Raw genomic sequence first — 6,832 nt, forward strand, 5'->3', positions numbered from 1 at the left:
CTTTCTCCCGCGGAGCAGCTGGTAGTTTCGAACCGCTGACCTTAAGGTTCGCAGCCCGATTCGTAACCACTACGCTACCAGAGCTCCTTATAAAAAAGATGTTTACCAGTGCTTTATTGACTATGCAAAGGTTTTCGATTGTATGGATCATGATAAGCTATGGACAACATTGAGAAGTATGAGTATTCCAGAACACTTAATTGTGCTCATGAGGAATACGTACATGGATCAAGAGGCAGTTGTTCTAACAGAACATGACAACACTGAATGGTTTAAAATTAAGAAAGGTGTGTGACAGGGTTGTATTCTTTCACCATATTTATTCAACTTGTATGCTAAGCAAATAATCCTAGAAACTCGGTTATATGGAGAAAAATGTGGCATCAGGATTGGAAGAAGACTCATTAACAACCTGCGATATACAGATGATACAACTTTGCTTGCTGAAAGTGAAGAGGACTTAAAACATTTACTGGTGAAGATCAAAGAGCACAGCATTCGGTATGGATTGCATCTCAATGTCAAGAAAACAAAAATCCTCACCACTGGAACAATAAACACCATTCTTATCAACAGAGAAAAGATTGAAGTTGTCAAGGACTTCATTCTTGGATCAAGTATCAACACTCATGGAAGCAGCAGTCAAGAAATCAAAGAACATATTGCATTAGGTAAATCTGCTGCACAAGACCTTTTTAAAGTGTTGAAGAGCAAAGATGTCACCTTGAGGACTAAGGTGTGCCTGACCCAAGCCATGGTATTGTCAATAACTTCATATGCATGTGAAAGCTGGACAGTGAATAAGGAAGACTGTAAAATAATTGATGTTTTCTTTTGACTTATGGTGTTGGATGAGAATATTAAAAGTGCCATGGGCTGCCAAAAGAACCAACAGATCTGTGTTGGACGAAGTGTAGCCAGAGTGCTCCTTGGAGGCCAGGATGGCCAAACTTCGTCTCTCATACTTTGGTCATATTGTCAGGAGGGACCAGTCACTGGAGAAGGATAGCATATCTGGTAAGGTGGAGGGTCAGAGAAAAAGAGGAAGATCCCTAGCAAGATGGATTGGCAAAGTGGCAGCATCAATGGGCTCAAGTGTGACAATAGTGAGGTTGGCCCAGGATCCGGCAGTATTTCATTCTGCTGTGCATAAGGTTGTTTATGAGTCGGTGCAGACTCGATGGTACCTAACAACAACAACAGAAGGATAGGAGACTGTGGACAGAGAGTAGGGGGTTTGAGAAGCCCTTCTTGTGGTCTTTTTGCTCCCCTTCAGACATGACATTGCCTCTCCCCACCCCATCTGTCTCCTGTGCCACATAGGAAGTGCCTGACAGCAAGAACTAAACCTGATTCATATTGGAACCCATAGCACCCAGCACAATGCTTGGCCCAGAAGAAGTGACAGTGAAAGTCTGAGGTTTGATTAATTGGATGACTGAATGAATGGTGGTTAAGTGCCATCAAGTAGGTTCTGACTCATAGTGACCCTGTATAGGGTTCCTAAGGCTGTACATCTTTCCAGAGCAGAAAGCCTCATCTTTCTCCCATGGAGTGGCTGGTAGGCTTGAATAGCTGACCTTGTGGTTTAAAGCCCAGTGCTTATTGTCCAGAGCCACCATGCTCCAGGTGAGTGAATGGTAGGAAACACTTATGTGCCACTTATCACGTGCCAAAAACTTGCCTAACATCTCATTGATTTCTCTTAAGGTTCCTATTCTCTTATGGTTCTCTATTTCACATATAAGGAAACTGACTCACCCAAGTTGAAATGACTTGTCCCAGACCATAGACTAGGAAGAAGCCTACAAATCAAGTAGTCTGGGTCCAGAGTCTGTGTTCCTAACCACTAGGTTATTCTGAATAGATGAGTGAGTCGTAGAATGTCCTGTCCCTGTTGGAGCCCTGATTCTGATAAGGGAAGATCAGACATTGGAGGCAGCTCAGGAGCATCAGAAAATAGACAATAAATAATAAATTGAGATAATTCCAGACTGCCATCAAAAAGACAAGGGATCCCTGGTAGCATAGTGATTGTGAATTGGGCTGCTAACCTTAAGGTCAGCAGTTCAAAACTACCAGCAGTTCTGTGGGAAAAGGATGAGGCTTTCTGCTCCCTTAAAGATTTACAGCCTCAGTAACCCTCTACATGGTCGCTATGAGTCAAAACTAATTCCACGGCACATAACCACCACCACCACCATCAAGGAGACAAATTAGGTGCTGAGACCAAGAATAGGTGAGGAGGACTATCTTATGCATTTAATTGTACACCCTCCGCTCCAAAATATGTGTTGGAATGCCAATCCCTGCTGGAATAGGTGTTTCTTTGTCATGTTAATGAGGCCATAGCAGTGTAGGGTGTGCCTTAAACCTAATCATTTTTGAGTTATAAAAAGCAGCAGAGACACAGAAACAAGTAAGCACAAGCAGGGGAGGGTAGGTGCTACAGGAAGGAGCTAAGGCATGCTGGAGAGACAAGAATCTTCCTCCAGAGCCCACAGAGAATGAGCCTTTCCTTAGAGTTGATGTCCCGGAATTTAGACTTCTAGCCTTTTCAATTGTAAGAAAATAAATTTCTGTTCCTTAAAGACACCCGCTTGTGGCATTTCTGTTATAGCAGCACTAGATAACAGATTCCTTAGATGAGGTGGGTGAAGGATAGAAGAAAGGAGCCAATACTGAGAAAAGCAAAGGAAAGAGTGCCGCAGAAAGAGGGAAGAGTGTGTAAAAAGGCTCTGAGGCAATAATTCAATGTTTTCTAGGAACTGAAAAGAATTCCAATGTGGGGCTGAGAGAAAGATGGTCCAAGATGAGACTGGAAAGATGAGCAGGAGTCAGGTACCTTGGGTTTGGAAGGTGATGACAACCTGTTCAGATTTAATCAGTTTTTCTTATGAATTTATTTTTATTATTCCAAGCATGGAGGTAAGCCACTAGAGAATTTTAAGCAAGAGATTAACAAGATCCAGTTTGTATTATCTAAAGCAGAAGCAGTTTTGTTTTTTCATTCATTTGCTTATTCATTGATTCTTAAATATGTTCACTTATTCTTTAAATCATACTTTCAATTATTCGTTCATTGGGCCTTCATTTGTTCATCTTTTAATTCCTTTGTTCCTGAAATGATCCATCCATTACTATGTTCTGAGAGTCTTATGCTCTGTTCCAGGCCCATATGGGCACTGGGGGGTACAAACACAAGACACAGCCTGTCCTGGCCCTTGAAAACGAATCCTCTCCCATATCCATACTCCAGGAACTAGAAGTGCATCAGGGAAAGGTGCTGAGTACTCTGTTGGGGATGGGGACAGCAATCTGGTAGGGCTTGAAGGATGAGAGAATGAGCTTGCTGGGAGCACAGGTAAGCTATATCTCTTTCACCATCTCCCTAGCTCCTAATGGACATAATAGCTACTAATGGACATAAAGTATGTGCTTTAGTAGGGGACGATTACCCTCTGAAGAAACCCAGAGCTCTATCTTAGTGGGGTAAAGGAGGAAGGGATAGTCTCTGTTGCCAGTAAATCTTGAAACTAGCTTGAACTAGAAAGATGTCCATTGCCTGCAGGGAGCCTTCCACTTTTATTACCAACTTTTACCTTTCATTTTGCCTTCCCCTTTTATTGCCCTTCCTCCTACCTGCTCTTTATATGTGCTATCTGGCATGTAGAAATGACTGTCCTGTTAGGATTTAATCTTGAGAGAGAGGAATTTAAACGTTCTTCTCCCAGGATATGCTTGGAGGTCATCTAACCCTGTGGACAGGAGCTTAACCTTGGGGTACCTAGGTTGACCATAGGGATAGGGAGCTCTGGTTGTGTAGTGGGTTACACACTGGGCTGCTAACTGCAAGGTCAGCATTTCAAGTCCATCAAGCACTTCTCGGGAGAAAGATGAGATTTTCTGCTCTCATGAAGATTTACAGCCTTGGAAACCCTATTCAGAGCGGCTATGATTCTGAACTGACTCAACAGCATACCAACACCACCATCACCTGGCTGATGAAGAAGTTCTGGTGTAGGATAAGCAAGTTTTCGTTGATTGAAATCAACCAACCATTCCTTGGAAACACTATACAGGATTGCTATGAGTCAGAATCGAAGGCACTTAGCAACAATAGGCTGACTGTTGTATTCATCCCTGTCCTGTTTATTCTGTAAATAGTAACTGCTTGTTGATCACACCAGGAGAAGTGTCTGGTTGGTGCTCTGCTCTAAACAGTCCCATTAAGAACTTTTGAACACAGTGACGTTGCAGAGCAAACTCACTGGGAGTTCTCCAGGCAGCAGTGACCAGTCTCTTTCATCTGTATGATCCCTAAGGCTGCAATGAGAACTGTTACTTGAATGTATGGTCCAATGGCCAGTCAGGAAATGCTTGATGGTGAGACCACCTTTACAAAGTCTACGAAACATCATTGGCTCCTACTTTCCTAAGGCAAAGTATTCTTACCTGCATCTCCTCACGCTTTACCACCCCATATACACATTGGTACATACCTGAACCCCCTCCACTACACACCACACCTACAGTGGCATTGCACACTCTCCTGATGATACATAGAAACAGATGTCTTCATGTCCCAGTTGTTGGTTCCCAAACTGCAGTCATCATGTTCATGGCCTATAATCATGCACGTTGCACAGATACAAACACACACGCGCGCGCACACACACAGTTTGTTCTTCAGATCCTTCCTGCTTCCAAAGGACATCTTAACACACACTTCACCAAATAATCCTCCCCATGACCTCTTCTTCCTCAGAAGGAAGTGATTTTCCTGGTCTATGGTTTAAGCCTTGAGAAATAACAGTGTGGGAGGGGAGATGAATCCCAGGTTGGAAGGGGTCAAGGATCCCTCATAAAGACTTTATAAAGACAGAGTAGAATTGCCCATTAGATTTCCAAAGCTGTAGATCTTTATGGAAGCAGACAGAGTGCCACATCATTTTTTTGCAGTGACTAATGGATTCAAACCGCTGACCTATCAGTTAGCAGTCAAGTGCCTAACCACTATGCCACCAGAGCTCCTTGGTGTGGCGCTGTGAGCTAATGCGTTAGACCACAAAGCTGTTTGAACTGCAAAGTCGGTTGTTCAAACTCACCACCTGCTCCTTGGAAACCCTATACAACTCAATGGCAAGTTAGTTGTATGGTGTGGGTCTGTAGGATCAGCACTTTGACTGCAAACCACAAGGTCTGCAGTTCAAACCCACCAATTGCTCCTTGGAAACCTAAACCTACTTGGTGGTACTTAACAACAACCTGTTGTCTAAGAAGGAACTATGACAGAGGAATGTTCCTTTTTTAAGAAGTGGGGGAAGGGAACTGACACACCCTGTCTCTCCCCCAGTGTGGCCTGAGGGCTGATTCCTCTGAAGAGCATTTTCCTAAGGGAAGGGTCTCTCCCACTCTCCTTCCTACATTCCAGCCCCAGAGTCCACCCCCAGAGGAAGATAAGGCGCTATGATGGAATGAATCTAAAGTGGCTCTGGTAACAGCAGCCCGAGGCCAATTGGCTGTGAAAACTTTGGTAAAGCAATCTGGGCCTCGGGTTTTCCAGTAGTAAAAGGAGCAGAGGGGAAAGCGGTTACCTCAAATCCATTGATTCTGTGAGGGCATACCCTGAGGATGAGGCACTTGCCCCTTGGTGGGGAGGCTTTGGGAAGGTTACGCAGAGGTTTGGGGAGGTTGGGGTGCCAGGATAGGGCTGGGAGAGCTGACCCCAGTAACCCAGGGGAGGCGGGCATTAGGGGCAGGCGGGTCTGGGATTTAAGGGCCCCTCCCCGCTGCGGGCAGCAGCCTGGGGCGGGGGCGTGACTGCAAATTCTTCTAGCCGCCACAGTGGCCCAGCCGCCGCCGCTGCAATAAGAGAAGTCCGATTCGGCTTCCTCCTTCTGCCCAGAGAGGGTGGCGGTCAGAGGCGGTGGCACCCCAGTCCTCCCCCAAATCGGCACTCGCCGCTGCTGGGAGCCCCAGCTGACTCGCCCAGGGGTCCTCAGACCCGCCTCTCCCAGACCAGGTAGGAGGGGCGTCTGGTGGGCGTTGGGATCCGCGACCGGTGCCCTGAGACAGAGGACTGGGCTCTGGGGCCTGGACGTAGGAGGAAGATTGAGGAAATTGGGGACCAAAGGGCCTCACTCTGAAAAGTCAGAGACTTAGAGAGTAAGATTGATGAAATTTGGGAGGGGGCTGAAGGAGTCTGGGAGAAGCAGACATAGGAGATTCCTGAAATGGTGGTCCAGGCAGAGGGAACCTGTCAGGTGAGACTGATAGAATTTAGGAAGTGGGGAGAGTCGGGGAGAGGGACTAAGAGGGCCCCCCAAAGAGTGAGGGGACCTTGAAAGTGAGTTTTGGGGTAGAATCAGGGATCCGGAGAGGTGAATTAAGTTGGGGAGTTTTCGGAAGTGGGTCAAGGAGAATCACTAGGGGGTCCCAGGAGTTCCCATTATTCCAAGTCGACGGAAGCCTGGGCCGGGTGAAGCCTGCAGCCGAGAGGGAGGAATGGCGGCCCGCAGCAACTCCAGCCAGCCCCGCACTGGTGGACCCGCTCCGCACCACGAGGGGACTCCTCTAGGCGCTAAGTGGCGCGAGTCCCCACTTCCTAGGGAAGTCACGCCCTCAGCAGGGATAGGTCTTTCTGGGTGCCTCCCACCTAACCCACCCCTACCCGCGCCCGCGGTGGCAGTCTCGGGTCGCGTTCCCCTCGGGATCCAGGAATTGCTAGCCGTCCCGACGGAAATCCTGCCTTTGACCAGGATTGCCTAGAGAGGCTGTCTCCATGGCAACGCCTGGGCAGAGGGGCAGAGCCCGGCTCTTGGCTAGCTCT

This window comes from Chrysochloris asiatica, unplaced genomic scaffold, assembly GCF_000296735.1.
Source record: "Chrysochloris asiatica unplaced genomic scaffold, ChrAsi1.0 scaffold00047, whole genome shotgun sequence".
Classification (NCBI taxonomy): Eukaryota; Metazoa; Chordata; class Mammalia; order Afrosoricida; family Chrysochloridae; genus Chrysochloris; species Chrysochloris asiatica.